Here is a 17,260-nt window from a genome sequence, read left to right as displayed (position 1 = left end):
TTACTACATGCAGAAATTACAGGCCAGATGCAGTGGCTCATGCCTATAATCCCAGCACTTTGGGAAGGCAAAGCAGGAGGATTGCTCAAGGCCAAGAGTTCAAGACAATTCTTGGCAACAGAGTGAGACCCCATCTCTACAAAATTTAAAAAAATTACTTGGGTATGGTGCTACACACCCTTAGTCCTAGCTATTTGGGAGCCTGGGTGACAGAGCCGACTCTCTCTTTCTCTTTCTCTCTTTCTCTCCCTCCCTCCCGTGTGTGTGAAATATATGTGCATGTGCATATATATGAGAGATATTTTTTAACTTTGGGATACACATTGAAATAACCCAGGGAACTCAAGAAAATACTGATGCTTCAGTTAGTTTTACCTCCAGGAATTATTACATTTGGCTTATGTTTAGCCTGGGAATTGGGATTTTTAAAAAGCTACCTGTATTAGGGTTCTTCAAAGAAACATAATGAATAGGGGGAAGAGAGAAAGAGAGAGAGAGAGAAATAGGTAGATAAGAGGAGATTTACCAGGGAAGTTGGCTCACAGAACTATGGAGTCTGGGAAGTCCCAGGCCGTCTGCATGCTGTGGACACTGGGATACCAGTAGCATAGCTCAGTCCAAGCCTGAAGGCCTCAGAACCTGGTCGGCTGCTGATGTAAGTGTTGGAATCCAAAGACTGAAGAGTCTGGAGATCCTGTCCAAGGGCAGAAGAGTCCATCTCAGCCCCAGGGAGGTTGGGGGAGAGAGGGAGAGAAGAGAGAGAGGACAGAGAGGGAGAGAGAGAAAGAGAGAGGGAGAAAGAGGTAGAGAGAGGGAGAAAGGGAGACAGAGACAGAGAGAGAGAGTGGGGGCGAGATGGGGTTGGAGATGGGAAGAGAGAGAGAGACAGAGAGAGAGAGAGATAGGGAGGGGGAGAGAGGGAGAGATGGGGGTTGGAGAGAGGCAGAGGGAAGGAGAGAGAAAGAGAGAAGAGAGAGAGGGGGCATGCACGTGTGAGCAAGTGCCCAATTAGCCTTTCTTCTGATTTTGTCCTTTCCAGGCTTCCAGCTGATTGGTATCTACCCACGTTGAGGGTGGATCTTCCCCAATTTAGTCAATTTAGACTCACATACCAACGTCCTCTGAAAACATCCTAACAGACATACCCAGAAATAATGGTTTACGGGTTCTCTAGATATTCCTTAATTAGTCAAGCTGACATCTAAAATCAGCCATCACAAATCCACCCCTTGTCAACTGTTCACCCATATGCATCTCTTTAAATCATAATTTCCTTCATACAACCAAAAATGCACTAATTCCTTTTCAGAAGAAAAGATAAAGTCATTAGGTGATGTTTACTCTTCTCTTGATATCCCATATATCCCATAACAAATACTATGATACACTTTTTTTTTTTTTTTTTGAGACAGTCTTGCTCTGTCGCCCGTGACGGAGTTCAGTGGCATGGTCTGGGCTCACTGCAACCTCCGCCTCCTGGGTTCAAGTGATTCTAGTGCCTGAGCCTCCTGAATATCTGGGATTACTGGCATGCAACACCACCCTCACTTAATTTTTATATTTTTAGTAGAGACAGGGTTTCACCATGTTGGTCAGGCTGGTCTCTAACTCCTGGCCTCAGGTCATCTGCCCACCTTGACCTCCCAAATTGCTAGGATTACAGGTGTAAGCCACCATACCCAGCCTATGATATAAATTTAACAATACTTAAATACTGATATAAAGTCAATAAATTTTATGTTACATGATAAAGAAACGAGAGAAAATAGTGATATATGCTTAATGTTGAAAACCACCAGTTTAGCTAATAGTAATGATTCAGAGAATGTTAAAAGGATATACTTTCCAAATAATTAACCACTGTAGTTGCTTAATAAATATTTGTTGGATTAAATGAATAACACGACACCTCAAATCCCAAGGCTAGTGAAATATTAATGAAGGAATTATATTTAAACTAGTGAAATAGAGATTTAAGTATCCCTCAGTTGATATTGCATATGGACTTGCTAGGAATAAAGCCAGCTGTCTTTACAGAGTATTTCTATAAGAACTATAAGACCATAGCTAGTTCTTCTGTTATTTGTTGACTCATATATAGTGTAAGTTTATTAATGTCCAGATCGGTTATAATTTGATCATGTGTGTAGAAACTTTTATTAAAGTCTAAAAACAGTGTTTTTGGAGTAAATGTTATCTGGACAGTCCATTTTCAAAATCAATCCTATTAAATTTGTAGGTGTTGTGTTATAGAAAAGTAAGGGGTATTCTTCTTATACAGATCACGAAATAACAGTTACAGACCTGGATTTGGGATTGTTAGAAAGCTCTACCCACTGAGAGGTTCTAGCAAAAAAATTAATTAATTAAGTCAATTTCCCTTCCAGCCTTCTACAATCTACTCTGTACCTGTACCCTTGTGTGTTACCATCACGTCCACATTTTAGCACAACCAGACCTTTTTACTTCAGATATTCTTTCCTCTTTTATACTTAACACCAATTTTCTTTGCTTCTTGTATTTCAAACAACTTTAAAACTCTAGTCTGAGGGATGTTCTATAGTATTGGAATTAAAAGCAGATGCAGTAGCAGCGTATCAACAAGAAAGCTCTATTGTCCATACACATGGACAATTCACTTTGGGAGTTTAGAGAAGGACTGGGAATCACTGAATATTAATATTTCCCATGTAGCAACATAACTAGAGAAATTTAAACAGTTGCCTTTTTCTTTAGCCAGCAGTGATATAAATTCTTTCAATGGTCCTTCTACTTGCAATATTATAAATATCTCATTGACAGGATCTCGATTTTCAGAGAAAATATAACTTTTGAATTGTGAATTTTATTCAAAGAAACAGTTGTTTTATGTCATCATCAGTTAATTTATGCTGGTCAGTAAGGAAACTAAGGATTTTCCTGGTTGATATTTGAAAAGACTGGACACATTCTTTAATGACATTGGGTGAAAACAAATAAAAGACCTCAGTATCACTTCTGATGAGATACATTCATTATTATTCACATTAAGAAACTCCTCAAATTGCATTTCATAAAGTGGGATTGTCTAATTGCAAAGTAATTGCCTCCTTTATAGAACTGCTCCTCTATTGGTTGACTACACTTGTGCTTAACAATACCTATCCTTGAGGGCATTATTGAGCTTAGTTTCATGTGTTTGTAAACTTTGCCAAGCCAAATCCTATTACATTTGTATCCTATTATGAATCCATCCTATTACATTTCTACTCTAGAAAAGTAGAAAGCACTATGTTGTAAATTGCTTTGTGTAAACATTACTATAATATTTAATAATGATTTTACTTAAAGTTTCTATCATCTTTATCCACCTCACCATAACTGCCTTTGTTCATAAATAAATACAAGTGTAGGGTATATGGCCATTTACCAGCATGTTTTTTTCTCCACTCAAAGTACCCCAAAGGTTTAGGAAAGATTCCTAAAATCCAACAGAGTTAACAACACTAACATGCGGAAAAGGCTAAAGACATAAGGAAGAACCAGCCTATTGATTTCATATGTTTCCATCCTATTACAGATTTGGCCTGGCAAAGTTTACAAACCCATGAAACTAAGCTCAATAATGTCCTCAAGGATGGGTATTGTTAAGTACAAGTGTAGTCAACCAATAGAGGAGCAGTTCTATAAAGGAGGCAATTACTTTGCAATTAGACAATCCTATCAAATGCTAGCTCTACTACTTACTAATGATATAACTCCTCTAAGTTGCAAGTTATCATTAGCACAATAGAAAGAAGTTTCTGAGAAAGCTGAGTCATATTCAGTCAGTTTAGACTGTTACTCAACAAATATTCATAGATCATTTAGTGTATCTCAAGTATAACACAAGGGCTGAGAAGATGAAAATGAAAAGGCAGACCCTGCATTCAAGGGAACTGAGTGGTGACAGGGATACAGACTTATAAACCACTATAACAGAATATGGTAATCACTATATTATAGTATGTGGTAGGTGGAAAGGGGAAGGAAGTCCAGGGATACCTAGAAGAATAAAGGAACTCTCCACATGGAAGATAACATTGGGCTGAGGCTTTGAGAGTTCAAATAAATTATTAGAGATACTACCACAGTGATGGCATTCTAGACAGAAAGAAGAATTATATAAATGACATAAAGATGTAAGATTAGTCTTGGGCAAGAGATTAATAGTCACAGGATATTAAAGAGCAGTTATAGAAAATTAAATTGGTTAGGTTACTGAGGGCCAAGAATTAAGATACTAGTATACCATGCCAAAGAGTCTGGTATTTTATTCTAAAGGTGATAAGATATTTTGTGCAAATCTCAAGAAGAGATTAACTTCTTGCACAAAACATTTTATTTGAGAAAGATTATTATATTTTTTATTGCATTTTCGGTTTTGGGGTACATGTGAAGAACATGCAAGATTGTTGCATAGGTACACACATGGCAGTGTGATTTGCTGCCTTCCTCCCCTTCACCTATATCTGTCATTTCTCCCAATGCTATCTCTCCCCAACTTCCCACCCCCCTGCTGTCCCTCCCCTATTTCCCCCCCAACAGACCCCAGTGTGTAGTGCTCCCCTCCCTGTGTCCATGTGTTCTCATTGTTCAACACCTGCCTATGAGTGAGAACATGTGTGGTTTGATTTTCTGTTCTTGTGTCAGTTTGCTGAGAATGATGGCTTCCAGGTTCATCCATGTCCCTACAAAGGACACGAACTCATCATTTTTGATGGCTGCATAATATTCCATGGTGTATATGTGCCACATTTTCCCTGTTCAGTCTATCATTGATGAGCATTTGGGTTGGTTCCAGGTCTTTGCTATTGTAATCTGTGCTGCAATGAACATTCGTGTGCATGTGTTCTTACAGTAGAACGATTTATAATCCTTTGGATATATACCCAGTAATGGGATTGCTGGGTCAAATGGAATTTCTATTTCTAGGTCCTTAAGGAATCACCACACTGTCTTCCACAATGGTTGAACTAATTTACACTCCCATCAATGGTGTAAAAATGTTCCTATTTCTCCACATCCTCTCCAGCATCTGTTGTCTCCAGATTTTTTAATGATCGCCATTCTAACTGGCATGAGATGGTATCTCAATGTAGTTTTGATTTGCATTTCTCTAATGACCAGTGATGACGAGCATTTTTTCATGTTTGTTGGCCTCATGTATGTCTTCTTTTGTATTATCAAACAATTTTTAGAAGATGGAATGGAGATGAGTAAAATTGAGAAAGAGTGAACAGTGAAGAAGATATTCAATGGTATTGGGTAAGATATAATGAGAATGGCTGTAGGAATGGAGACAAAGTTAATAGATCAAGAGATTATTCATGGAGTAGAATGAATAAATATGTGTACACATGGAGTATGGGAGACGGGGAGAGCTAGAGCTAGTTTTAGATTTGGAACTCAGACAACTGAACAGATGATATTGTTAATTAACAAGATATGAAATTTCAAATGAAGCAGGGAGAAATGAAAAGGCAGTGAATTGGATAATAAGCCTCCAAAATATGAGGTATTTATGACATGTTCATTTGAAAGTACAAACCATCTGGAAAAGAGCCTGGCACATCATAATCAATAAATTGTAACTCATCTTCCTTTTGCACCAATAATTTTCATTAAGCTATTGAATACATGTAATTAAACTTGAAGAATAACTTTCAGTTAAAGATAACCTTTCAGTTTAATAACAAGTTTTTTTCTAGAGGTATTGCACATGCCCATCCTTTTGCCTATACATTTCTGCCTGCCCAGTCTTTCACATGGCCAGTGAAAGACTTCTTTCATCCTTCCAGTCTTGACTTGAACATCTACTAAGTTAGACTTTTTCTGGTCATGCTAAGCAACAGTCTTTTCCCAACTTAGTATGTATTGCATATTTCAATTCATAACCTACATAAAAATGTCTCAATTTTCAAATAAATAATTGATGTTGACTTATTTTCTTATTGGATTATCTGCCTTTCCCACTAGATTCTAACCTAAGGTCTACACTGAATAAATGAATAAAATCAGTACACTCTGTTTTATTCTAAAATTAATTATTCAACTTGTGGATATGAAAATTATTTAAGTTATGCATATTATAAATATATGAAAAACTCACATTGTTTTCAGCTTTTGCAAATTTTACTCCTAAATATATCAGAACAAAGCAGGGAAAAAAGAGAAAGTTGATGAAACACAAGTAAAATTGAGAAATAGTCTTTTCCACAAGTAGTAATAAATGCCTGAGATTTTTGCACCATTCCATGGCAAATATATTGTTGATTAGAATTCTAACAACAACAACAAAAGAACCAACAAATAAATGTCCCCAAGAAAAATGAAGGTCAAGAAAATCCTACTTGAGCATCTATTACAGAAAAAGCTCTGTGCCATTTTTTGCACGTGATAAAAATTAAAGTACAGTATCTTTCTTAAATGATTTACAGTTTAATAATGATGATAAGTAAATTACAAATGACTAAACCATATGGCAGAATGTAAAGCAAACTATGAGAGATGTTCAAACACAGCAACATCAGAAACCATAAAAGTCACTCACAGATGAAGCATTTGGACCAGCCCTAGCCAGAGGGGAATCACCCATCCCAGTAGCTGGAACTTAAGTTTCTCTACAGGCCTCACCACTGCAGGACAAAGTGCTCTGGGGTTCTAGGTAAACTTGAAAGGTAATCTAGGCCACAAAGACTGCAACTCCTAGGTGAGTTCTAGTACTGAGATGCACTCAAAGACAGGGGGTACATGACCTACGAGACACCAGTGGGGACAGCTAAGGGAGTGCTTGCACCACCCCTTCCCCAACCCCAGGCTACACAGCTTGCAGATCCAAGAAACTCTTTCCTTCTGCTAGAAGAGAGGAAAGGGAAGAGTAAAGAGGATTTTGTTTTGTATCTCAGATGGCAGCTTGGCCACAGTAGGATAGGGTACCAGTGAGAGTCATGAGTCCCCCTTTCCAGGCCCTAGCTCCTGTATGACATTTCTAGACATGTCCTGGGCCAGAAGAGAACCTGCTTCCTTAAAGCAAAATACCCAGTCCTGGCAGGACATATCATCTGCTGACTAAAGAGCCTTTGGGCCCTAAATAACCAGCAGAAATACCTGGGTAATGTGCTATGGGCCTTGGGTGAGACTCTGAGAGATGCTGGTTTCAGGTGAGACTCAGCATATCCCCAGCTGTGATGGATACGGGGAGAGACTCCTCCTGCTTGAGAAAAGCAGAGGGAAAATAAAGGAGACTTTGTCTTGTACCTTAGGTACCAGCTGGGCAGCAGTGAGGGAGGGTACAAAATGCCACTTGGGGTCCCCAATTCTAGGTATTGGCTCTTAGACAAGGGTGGAACTGGAGATCACTATGTTAAGTGATATAAGCCAAGCACAAAAAGACAAACATCTCATGTTCTCACATCTGTGGAAGCTAACATTTAAAACTATTGAATTCATGAATATATAGAGTAAAAGGATGGTTACCAGAGGTTGGGAAAAGTTGTGAGGAAGGAGTGGAAGTGAGGATGGTTAACGGGTACAAAAAATAGTTATAAAGAAGGAATAAGACCTAGTATTTGCTAGCACAGTATGGTGACTATAGTCCAAAATAATTTAATTGTACATTTTAAAATAACTAAAAGAGAATAATCGGATTGTTTGAATCACAATGCATAAATGCTTGAGGTGATGGATATGCCATTTACCCTAATGTGATTTACATAATGCATGCCTGTATCAAAATATCTCATGTAACCTATAAATACATACATCTACTTTGTACCCACAAAAATTTTTTGTTAAAAAAATTAATGCACTCTATTAAGATAACAAACTAAATTGAAGCTATAGGAATTACTTTTACAGACATGTTGACTTTAAGTAACTTTAATCTTTAATATCACTTATTTTCCCTTCAACTCATTTCATGTCATTTAAAAAAATCTTTATAAATTGTAGGGTTTCTCTAATAACATTGATTTACAATTATAAAGTAAATGAATTGAAAATTGCATACCTAAAATTGCAGGCATTGAAGCTTTCAATACAAAGCAATTTATATTAATTTTTTCTAATACTTGATTATGTAGCAACTCTGACTCCTGTTGAACCCTAATGACATTGTTCTTCTAAAATTTCGTCAAGTATTAGATTTGTCAGTAAAGTTCCCACTCCAGCTTTAGATTCCATGTTAGTCCATTTTCAAACTGCTATAAAGATACTACCCGAGACTGGGTGATTTATAAGGAAAAAGAAGTTTAATTGACTCAGTTCTGCATGGCTAGGGAGGCCTCAGGAAACTTACAATCATGGCTGAAGATGAAGGGGAAGCAAGGTATGCCTTACATGGCAGCAGGCCAGAGGGAGAAAAGGAGTAAGTGCCATATACTTATCAATCAAACCACTAGATCTCATGAGAACTCACTCACAGGCATGAGAACAGCATGGGGAAAACTGCCCCCATGATCCGATCAACTCCCAGGAGTTGGTCCTTCAACACATGGGGATTACAATTTGGATTACAATTTGAAATGAGATTTCAGTGGGAACACAGCCAAACCATATCAGTATCTCTTTAATGGAGAGTGGGAACATTTTCAATATATTTTTGGTTTGTTTTGTCTTCATTTCAAACATAAAGAAGAAGCATTAAAGGTGTTCCTCTTGTGAAACACAATTAAAGGAGAAATATAATTAAAGGTGAAGCTAGTTTTTCCAATTTTGGACAAGTTCTGTATATAAATGTGCACCCTGTGTTCCTCAGATATGTACATCATCCTACAAAATATAATATTATATCTTCAATTAAAAATGTCATGGACTTGAAATGGGCTTACCTTCATTCATTTAAGGCAAAAAGTATGTTCATTTCTAGCTCACTGTTGACAAAGGCTGCAAATACACATTGATTTTAATCATTCCTATATATAAAGTGATCCTACAACTGAGCAAGAAGCCAACAGCCTATTAAGAATTGTAGGTAGAAGATGCAACAAGGCAGTTCACAAAAAATAAATGCAAATGGCTATAAAACATATAATGTTTTATATGTTTTGCATTTGAGCATTAAAAATGCTCAAACTCACTCAAAATAAAAGTGCAGACTAAAACTACATTAATACACCATTTTTCATCTCTTCAAGTAGCAAAAATCAAACATTTTAAAAATGTATCTACTTTGAAGATGTGGTGAAGCATACATTCTCATACACTGAGTGGGACTGGGACTATCAACTGGGAGAGCCCCTATGGAGAGCAATCTGGCAATATCTGTCTAATTTAGAAATACATATGCTGTTTTACCAAACAACTCCCACCTCTGGGATTGATCATACACATACACATACATGTGTGCACGTGCCAAATGAGACATAAACCAGATTTCTCAGATTAGCACTCATCTCAACTTCTCTCGAAGTTAGGTATGATCACATCTAAGTGCTTCCCAGTGGAATATGGACAGAGGTTGTGAGTACCTGTACCAAAGAACCCACAAGTTTGCTCCATTCTTTCCCCTTTCCTCCTGATTGAAATGACCATAAGTAGGCTGGTGTTGGAAGCCACATTTCTGGATTCTGTAAATGTAATTTTTTCGTTTTAATTTTTTATTAGAAGTGACCCAAAGCATGAATAATCAGTATACACATATTATATACCTTGACAATGTGAAAGTGCTGTTATAACTAATAAAAAGTGAGAGGTACCAGAGTAAAGCTGAAGGGAAGTGGTGGGAGGGGGCTGTTTTTTATTTGACATAGCAGGGAATCAAGAGACACTTTCTAAAATTACAAAAAAAGAAATGTATGCTTAGGCAAATTATGAAATATAATAAGAGAAACCAAAAATTGAATTTAACCCATATATAGATGAGGAGGCTGATATATAACACAAGGAAGCTAATCTTCCTCTTTGATAACTCAGAGTCAATGGATATTGCTTTAAGATGATAAATCAAAAAACATAGGGAGAAGGAAATGTATTCTTTTCGAGTTACTAAGGAATATATTAAATTGCTAAAAAAAAAAAAAATAAGTCAAAAACCATTATCTCGCCAGGCGCGGTGGCTCAAGCCTGTAATCCCAGCACTTTGGGAGGCTGAGGCGGGTGGATCACGAGGTCAAGAGATCGAGACCATCCTGGTCAACATGGTGAAACCCCGTCTCTACTAAAAATACAAAACATTAGCTGGGCATGGTGGCACGTGCCTGTAATCCCAGCTACTCAGGAGGCTGAGGCAGGAGAATTGCCTGAACCCAGGAGGCGGAGGTTGCGGTGAGCCGAGATCACGCCATTGCACTCCAGCCTGGGTAACAAGAGCGAAACTCCGTCCCCCCCCAAAAAAAACATCTCTGAGTAGTGAAATTTAGCAAGTACTTTATCTCTTTTTTCTGTTAACTTAAAATTTATTTGAATAATTTTATTTAAATTAGATTAGATCTCTGGTTTCTGAACATCAGTAATACAGAATAAAAGTACAGAGAGCAATCCTACAACTTGTACCCTCTGTGCATCCCTCCCTCCCTTTCCTCCTCCTTTCCTTCTCTTGCTCTCGCTTTCTGATTTTCCCCCTTATGTACATTCATTTGTTTCTATATGTGGTCAAAATAAGGCTTATCAACTTTGCAGGATACACATATTCTCGTATATAAGCATTCAGGAAAAAAAAAAGAGAGCTGGTATTAATTAGCATGGTATAGGAGCTCAAAACAGTCAGAAACATGCAGGTTTTATAATGTTGCATAAAAATTATGCACCTAACCTCTGATCTGACCTATTTCTTTTCTACCCCAGTGCTGTCTTAGTCTTTTTCTTCCTCAAATGCTCTGTATCTATATAATTCTTGCACCTGGAAGCACAGTCTTCTTTTCTGCTTCACATAAAACACTTCTATGCTACAATCTCCAAATTAAATCCTGTCTGGCAAAAACCACCTGCCCAGGGATTGTATCTCAGACAACAAAGTGGTCCTTCCTGGGTTACATGAAGCTATTAAGACATTAGAACTATTTTTTAATGATGAGCAGCACTTTAAAATGGTAATAATGTGATTGTAACAATTGTCCAAAGCATAGTGAGAATAGAACTTTCGAATTATGCAGTGACCGTCTTGCCAGAAAGTAGTTCTTTTTCTGGTTTGATAGCCCTGCGGCCATCTTGGAAATAAATAGCTCATTAGTAAACCTAGTATTCAGTTGCCATTTCAAATTTCTAAGGCAAAGTAAGCATGAAGGGCAGCAAATCTAAATTCTGACGAAATAAAAACCATTTGACTTTATAAAATGAAACAGCATCTCTGACTCCTGTTGAACCCTAATTCATCTTTTTCTCAAAATCACTTAACTCTGTGTCACTAAAGCAGAAATGTAGCTACAGAAATTTAAGTTTGAAGCTCTTGATGTCAGCACAGAATACCACTAAATTTCCTCATGTTCTCATGAATCATTAATTAAAAAGGTCTTAGACTATGAATAGAAAAATAATAACTATTTTAGATAGAATGTTTAATTCTCACATTTTCTAATAGTTCCTTGCTGAAACACATAGTGAAAAGGAGCGAGAGTGTGTCATTGTAATTATGAGACAAAAATGCATAAAAGCATATGAATTGGGACAAGGGCAAAGATGATTCTGGCTTTGTTGACAAATATTCTTAAGAGTTTTCTCATTTTAAAATAAATACAGTGAAGAAAGAAAACCAAGCTAATAAAGTTCACACATTCTGTGATCTAGCTGATCTTCAGGATAGAGCTACTTATATTATTACAGAAGTGCTTTGGAATGCTTTGAAGGACTTTGAACATGGTCCTTATAATTTTCAACATCTCAACCAAGGTAAAGAATTTGCTAAACAAACCAGGCTTTTACTGTGTAGGCCTAAGGAACCTGTTAAAGAAAGCAGTCAGGCTCTAAGTGCCTTTCAGGCCAGGCCTGTACTTTATTTTTCTTTTTATGTTGAGTCTAGTGTTCATAGTATATGCTTGATATGTTAAATTAAGGACAAAAATAAGTAAGAAAAATAGAGGGGAGGGAGGGAGGAAGATGGAAATGGGAAGAAAGAAAAAAAGGAAGGGAGGAAAGAAAGAAATGAATCTGAAAAGCAATGCCATGTTCAATTCCTTATGTGAATTGCTCAAACACGACATGTTCATTTAAATATACCTAAATATAAATTGATTAAATAAGAGGAAAAAAGGGCAAAATACATTAATGGCTATATAAAGAGGAATACTGATATTGTCACAAGACAAATCATAAGTGGGCAGAAGTTATGGGGCACACTATTTCTCTAAGTTGTGCCATCTTAATACGGAACCATATGAAATCTTGTGATCTGGCAAAGACCACCTTCTCAGGAACTATGTTCTCAGACAACAAAATAGCCTTTCCTGGGTCACATGAAGCTATTAAGATATGAGAATTATTTGTTATGATGACCAGCATCTTAAAATGGTATAAAAAGACTACTATCTCTGATTGGCTTATATGTATCTATTTTTTTTCTATCAACTGGTCCCAGATGCACTAAGCTTAAAAAGCTCACAAACATTTTCTCTACCTCCAACTAATCTGCAAATTCTATCAGTTCTTCCCTCACCAGCCATCTCGAATTCACCTTTGAATTTCCTCCTTCACTGCCAGCATCCTAGACAAGGTTTATGTTACAACTGTTTCATTTCCTTAATTATAAAATTTTAACACAGTAAACATTTTTCTTCCTCACATCTAGGTCTATCTTTTCCCTATTATCCTGGACTAATTTTTGTCCAGAGGCAACATTATTAATCAGTTCAGGAAAACAACATCAAACTTGGCTTAGCCCTTTGTTTCCTCTGAGTCCTTGGTAACTGGATTCCCTTCACTGTCCTCTAATCATATTTTATTACATCTTACCACTGTTCTTGTAGTCTGTCTTCTAATCTCATTGTCTTTGCCTGTATCCTAGTTTCTAGAGTCTGTCTCCCCAAAACACACTACTGGACTTCCTCATTAAATTTATTCTCCTGAGCTTTTACCATCTCTGAAGCACTTTAACATATGGCATATACCAGTACTTATCTGCTTGGGTCTTGTACTTGGTTGGAATTCTTTGTGAATATGACCTCCCCCCAACTTCAGGTCAGTCTCATACCATTCTTCATTTGACCTTAAAAATATATTCAAATTTTGTTCCCATATTTAGAACACTAACCTTGGCTTTAGCCTACACATGTTCCCAGATCACTTAAAGAGCATAGAGCAAGTAGTGATTGCTAAGTGAAACAATTAAAGAAAATTGACATGTTTAAAACAAATGACTACACCGGAATACTAACAAGTCTGCATAATAGAAAAATAAATAGCAGTTTTTGCTTTTCTGAAATTTGCATCTCTCATGATTCAACCATTAAAATCAGCCAGCCAAATGCTTTCATTTATAAATGTCATAAACATGCGAAGTTTTACTTCAAAGTAAGAGCTTAGAACAATATTGCTAATTGAAAACTGAAAATGTCAACAGTTTTTATTGTATTTTATTATTTGAAACCATTAGCATTTTATGTCAGATATATAAAAAATGAGAAACTCTTCATTCCTAAGTTGATAGTTGAAAACCACACAGAATTTAATCATACCTGCAAAGAATGCTTGTTGGAAAATTGACCTCAAATATCATGAAAGCTCTCTAATTTGTTTAAGATTTGTGTTGCTTGTAATTTCTTCTGAGTGGCAGAAATGAGAAGTCTTCTCTAACAGACACAGTTGTTCCTTGGTATCTGTGGGAGGTTGGTTCTACAACCTGGTGGATACCAAAGTCCATGGATGCACAGGTCCTTTATATAATAAAATGGCAGAGTGTATGTATATAACCTGTGTACATCCTCTTACATGTGTTAAATCCTCTCTAGATTACTTACAATACCTAATATAATGTAAAAGCTATGGAAATAGTTGTAATGCTGTCTTGGTTTTAAAATGTGTATTATTTTCATTGCTGTATTGTTATTTTATTGTTTTTATTTTCAGAGTATTTTCAATCCCCTATTGGTTGAATCCATGGATGCAGAACCTGTAAATACAGAAGACCAACAGTATTTATGAAGGTTGATAGACGATGTCATTGTGCCACACATTTTACAGCAGAGGGAGAAACATATGGCTACATTTTCTGATATGGTATTCAGTAGCACTACAGAACAGAGAAATAGTCAGTCAGACATGTAAATTGAGTGTTTTATATAGAACTCTATACTTGTTTCTTTTTTTTTTTTAACCATCTGGGTCAAATGACCCCTCTTTAAAAATTGTTATTGTAAATTATCAATTTATAATTGTATGTATTACTAGATACAAAATAATGTTATGATGTATAAATAAAATGTGGAATAATTAATTCAAGCCTAATTCACATATCCATCACCTCAAATACTTATTTTTGTGGTAAGAACTTTGAAATTTAGTTTCTTAGCAATCGTGAAATGTACAATACACTATTATTAACTATATTCACAACAATGTACAATAGATCTCAACAAAAAGCTTTATTCTTCCTGTCAAACTCAGACTTTGTACTCGTAGGTCATTATTTCCTCATTTCCTCCACCCAAGCCTCTATAACCCCCATTACACTCTCTGAGTCTATGAGTCTAATTGTTTTAGATTCCAGATATAATTGAAAACATTTATTTGTGTCTCTGTGCCTGGTTTATTTTACTTAGCAAAATATTCTCCAATTCCATCCATGTTGCTGCAAATGACAGATTTTCCTTATTTTGTAAAGGTTAATGGTATTCCATTTTGTATATATACCACATTTTCTTTATCCAGTTATCTGTGAATGGTCACTTAGCCTGATTCCATAACTTGACTATTTTTTTTTATTGCATTTTAGGTTTTGGGGTACATGTGAAGAACATGCAAGATTGTTGCACTGCAGTAAACATGAGAGTGCAGACATCTCTGACATAGTGTTTTCAAATCTTTTGGGTATATACCCAGGAGTGGGATTTCTGGATCATATGGTAATTCTATTTTTAGTCTTTCAAGGAACCTCCATAGAGATTTCCACAATGGCTGTCCTAGTTTACATTTCTACCAAAAGTATACAAGGGTTTCTCTCTCCCTACATTCTCACCAACATTTATTATCTTTTGTCTTTTTTTATTATAGCCAGTCTGACAGGTGTAAGGTGATATATGATTTTGGTTTCAATTTGCACTTCCCTAATGATCAGCAATGTTGACTATTTCTCATATATCTGTTAGCCATTTTTCTGTCTTCTTTTTAGAAATTTCTATGTTGATCCTTTACCCATTTTTAAATTGGGTTATTTATTACTTTGCCATTGAGCTCCTTATTTATTTTTAATATTAACTCCTTATTAAATATGGGTTTGCAAACACTTTTTCCCAGTCTATAGGTTACCTCTTCACTCTTTTAATGTTTTCTTTACCGTGCAGAAGGTTTTTACTTTGACATAATCCCATACACTTTGAAGTCAAATTCAAATATTGTTGCCCAGATCAATGTCATGGAGCTTTTCTTCTATGTTTTGTTCTAGAATTTTTACCGTTCCAAGTCTTATATTTAAGTCTTTAATCCATTTGGAGTTGATTTTCATATATGGTGTAAGACAATGTTCCTACTGAATGATTTTCTTTGAAAGGTTCAATCGTCTGTTTTGACTCACAAATTCTTTTTCCCCCAAAGTGTAATAGAAGGCTGTTAAAAGAAATAATTCTACGTAAGTTTAAAGCTTCTGATACAGCCTTGATGAAAGCCTCCATCTTTCAGTGATTTTTGTTTGTTTGTTTGTTTATTTTTGCATTAGGTGTATCTTCTGGCCAGTCAAGCCCAGTCTCTTGCTAGTCCAGCCTTAATTGGCCAAGGAAACAGATTGTGAGGAAATAGTTATATTCAGGGCCCCCTGAAGAGCATCCTTGTCCAAATACAAGCCAAAGTTCTTGAGATAAATCCAAGAGTTAAAGCCAGGTTGACTAGAAACAAGCATCCAGTCCAATGAGAGAAGCAGTCACTGGTAGCAGAGATGGAGCCAAGAGTCAGAAGCCAGATGAATTCGAATGTGGTCAAATGGAGGCAAACAAAGCAGCTTTGGCACAATTGGTTTTCAAAAGAGGACAAGATTAACATGGATACCAGTGCTCTTCCAATTGGTATCACAGACATTTGTAGAAAAGGCATTACAGCAGTTACCTTGCAATATGAGTCATTCAATTTAGATAATCACTTATGGAGAACAGGTTAAACCAGAAAAAGAAAACTATGCCTGCCAATAATGAAAAAGAGAAATTCTTTTTAAACAATTAAAGAAGAATCGATTAGACAATACCATACGATCTGTTTTATCAAATACTCTATTAACTAACATTCTCCATTAATTGAATCATCTGCACACCCATAATGCAATAATAACAGACGGTTTTGAGACAGACCCTCAAGCTCTATAGTATTCTGAAGTAATTTCTTAGCACTAGATGAACAAATGACACTTTGAATGGTTTGGAAGATGGCCGCCTGAGAACAGCTCAGGACTTCAGCTCCCAGTGAAAGTGCAGAGGGTGAGTGGACGCCGCATTTCCACATGAACTCTTATTGCCCACAGCCCAGGAGATACCCAGGCAGAGGGGTCGCCAGCATTGCAGTCCCAGCCGGTGCGGCTGTTTTGGCCCCCTCGGGGCTGATTCCGCCCGCGCAGCTGCTGTGACCACGCCCTGTTGCTGCGGTTCTCCGGTTAAAAGCCACTGGTCTGGGAGCCCTCTTAGCTGGCGAGCAGAGCCCTGAGACGGCAGAGTTGCCCATTCATCTGAAATAGCGAGTCAGGCCAGGAGATTCCTAGGCAAAAAATCCGCCAGGAGCCGGCGCCGCAGTTCGAGCCGACTCAGTGAGTCTCAGCACGGGAGATCCCGGCACCTTTTCAACAAGCGACTGGAACGCGGGGTCGTTCAACTTAAAAGAAAAGACTCTGAGTCAGGGAGCCAGGTGATCAGGCTCGGTTGGTCCCACCCCTCCACCCCCAACAACAATGAAAACAAAAACAGTAATTGGAAACCCTCTGCGTTGAGCCCTTCAAACCAAGCACAGCTGAACCGGGAGGGTCCGGCTTGGTGGGGGAGGGGCTTCTGCCATTACTGAGACTCATGGAGGCAGGCTGCCATTGCCGAGGCAACCCTCTGCCACAACAGAGAGAGTCCGCCATAACAGAGGCATGGGTTTACTAACATTTGAGTTCAACATTGTCTTTCTATGATGC

The sequence above is a fragment of the Saimiri boliviensis genome, chromosome X, assembly GCF_048565385.1.
Source record: "Saimiri boliviensis isolate mSaiBol1 chromosome X, mSaiBol1.pri, whole genome shotgun sequence".
Classification (NCBI taxonomy): domain Eukaryota; kingdom Metazoa; phylum Chordata; class Mammalia; order Primates; family Cebidae; genus Saimiri; species Saimiri boliviensis.
The sequence above is the reverse complement of the archived record's forward strand: the minus strand, read 5'-3'. Positions refer to the sequence as shown.